General features: G+C 35.7%; 3 non-coding genes and 1 pseudogene across 3 annotated transcripts; all 4 read right to left on the bottom strand.

The window, feature by feature from the left end:
* LOC113338200 overlaps nucleotides 1–2728 on the bottom strand; it is a 17049-nt pseudogene that overhangs the window by 86 nt on the left and 14235 nt on the right.
* On the bottom strand, nucleotides 525–607 carry LOC113338204. The gene has a single exon (XR_003354671.1). It is a non-coding gene; the product is annotated as a small nucleolar RNA U31b (small nucleolar RNA).
* LOC113338203 lies at nucleotides 869–953 on the bottom strand. The gene has a single exon (XR_003354670.1). It is a non-coding gene; the product is annotated as a small nucleolar RNA Z196/R39/R59 family (small nucleolar RNA).
* LOC113338202 lies at nucleotides 1034–1117 on the bottom strand. Its single transcript, XR_003354669.1, has one exon. It is a non-coding gene; the product is annotated as a small nucleolar RNA Z195/SNORD33/SNORD32 family (small nucleolar RNA).

The raw sequence follows: 2728 nt of genomic DNA on the forward strand, positions 1-2728 counted from the left end.
AAAAAAACAATATAAAGCACTAAACACCTGGCAACACAACACTACTACCTTCAACCAGTCTTCTTGTTCTCAGTCATCTTCTCAACCATGAGAAGTTGCTCCCTAAGAAGCTGTTCAACAGTCTTGTAATGATTTTCCTGAAGCTGGTTCTTCTCCCTAAGAAGCTGTTCTACCGTATCATTATGCTTCTTCTGGACAATATTCCACTGTTCAGTTGACCTGGCAAACTGGTCGGCTTGAAGATAAGACTCCGCCACTAGCCCAGTAGCAACACCAACTGAAAAGCCCGTGTTTGTATCAATGCGACCAAACATCTAATAGCAATTATTCAGTAGAAAAAACAATTCAGGCACTTGGTATGGTTTAGTAGAAATGGCATTGCAAACTAGTAAAGGTAGAGAGATTTATTCCCTACAAGAAGATTATACTAATAATGTAACATCGACTATGTAAAAGTTCAGCAAATAGCTTAACTTCTGACCAGAAGGACTGGTAATACCTATTATCCATAGAAACTTAATTTTGAATCAGAAAAAGTTGTAGTCAATCACCATCTAGCGTCATTGATGCATGTAAGACTGGGGCGACAATACCTATCATCGTATTCAAGTCCTAATGGAGTAGATACTATCATATAAATCAAAATGTAAGCAGGGATTTCGTAACAAGTAAATAACATTTTTGAATCCCCTGTGTCGCAAGACTTGTTTAATCTTTCTCAATTTTTGCCATCTAAACGAGACACCCAGATATAATTAGTCAGAGCATCAGATACCTCAAATTACTCAATTAATTTATACAAACAACTCAAAATTCTTTTCTAGACAAAAAAAAAGAGTAAATTGAACAACAAAAACTAGTTGAGATGTACAACCTCAGTCGAAAGATGGTGATATTTGTTTAATAATCACTGATAACTCAGGAAATAGGACAACAATTCATCACTGATTGTACAAATCAAGAACTATTAAACTAAACACTAAAAATGAAAACAAATAAAAAAAAATTAAAATCCAACTAATCTGGTATAGAATAGAGATCAGATGGCAGTGCATGTAAAATGATCATCATTCTGTTGTACAGAAAGTAAAATGGGTTACAAATCTTCACTTCTATATCGCCTTTCCAGATCTAATAACTAAAATCAACATAGAAAAATCAAATTTTTGGTTTTTCTCATGAAGAGTACGACTGTAAGACATGGAATCAGATCGATAACAAATAGTCAATCACCATTAAGCATTATATGCTTGAGTGATCATCACATTCCAAAAAGCTTAAACAAAAACGAGATTCAACAAACTGGACTAAAGTTTACCTCAGGATTCCTCACCTCATACTTCTGTTATGTTGAAGATGTTTTAGAATGAGGATTTTCTAGAGGTTTTATAGAAAAGAAAAGTAGTAGAAGCAGAGACTGAGTTCTTCTTAGAAATGAAAAAATCATCTGCTCTGATTTTATATCTTCTTAGAAATGAAAAAATCATACAGATCTGAATATAGGAGAGGGGCAACTAGAGTTCAGACTGCAAACTAGTAAAGGTAGAGAGATTGCAAACTAAAAAGTTCAGTAAATAGCTTAACTTTTGACAGCCAAGGAGAAAAATTTCCAATGACCAATTTGCAGGGGCTTAACTAATCCATCTAGTAGATTTATCTAGAGTTCAGATGGCCAAAAGCTCAGGAGAACAACAAATAGCTAAAAACTAAAAGCATTAAAAATTAAAAGCATGACAAATATGTTCTCATATCATGATGTATGAAGACATTACCTCAACTACAAGAGAGGATGCTTCCTTCATCCTCTGCAGAAAACACTTCAGAACCTACATAAGAAGATATAACTTTTCAAATCTAACCCATAATGTAAAACACATGCAAAAGCTGAAGCAACACAACCAAGAGACTTAAGGAAACAGAAGCTGCAAGAAGGTGGAAAAGCTGAGATTTGAAAACTGCATACCTTGTAGGATTCATCACGTCCTACATGGAGATGGTTGCTGAAACTCTTCAACAACTGAGATCTGTAAACTTCACAGGGAGTTGGCTCTTTCCTCCTCAACCAGCAGTTCCTGAGGTATACAATTTTGGCAGATTCCATCTTCATTTCTTTCTGATTTAGTTGATGAAAAGCAGACAGACTGAAAGAGGAGGAGTTGAGGAAGAAATCTTTTCTATTTATACCACTCTCATATAGGGTATAACACTAATTTAGGGTTTTAGTTCCAGTCAAGGGAGACTAGAGGAGACTGAAAGAGACCCGTCCAGACCGAGTCGGACGGGTCGGACAGGTTTAATGAAGGATATACAGCATTGGAAAATTAAAATTTCATAGACAGAAAAAGAGGAGAAAGATATAGTGGGGAACTCATAGACAGAAAAAGAACTGTGAGAATGGTAAAAGTCAAACTCAGTAGGATGACAAATCTTGGATTCTACCACGGTTCCTGCCAAACAACGATTCTGTTAAAAGCTTTCCAGGATTTACACCCATAATTTTAGTCAACCACAAAAGATCTATATTATTTTACCTGGTAAAATGTTTCCACTCCTGTCAATTGTTTGACGACCTTGTGCAATGACGCTTTTGAACCACAACAAATGTAACAGGTGGCTGATAGTTTGGCTCCAAAGAAGCACAAGCCTGTGTGAACAGAAAGTGACCAGTTAGCTTGATTTCAACAGGACATAATTTGTTCAACCACAAGGAGTATTAAGTTAAAGAATT

This window comes from Papaver somniferum, unplaced genomic scaffold, assembly GCF_003573695.1.
Source record: "Papaver somniferum cultivar HN1 unplaced genomic scaffold, ASM357369v1 unplaced-scaffold_187, whole genome shotgun sequence".
Classification (NCBI taxonomy): domain Eukaryota; kingdom Viridiplantae; phylum Streptophyta; class Magnoliopsida; order Ranunculales; family Papaveraceae; genus Papaver; species Papaver somniferum.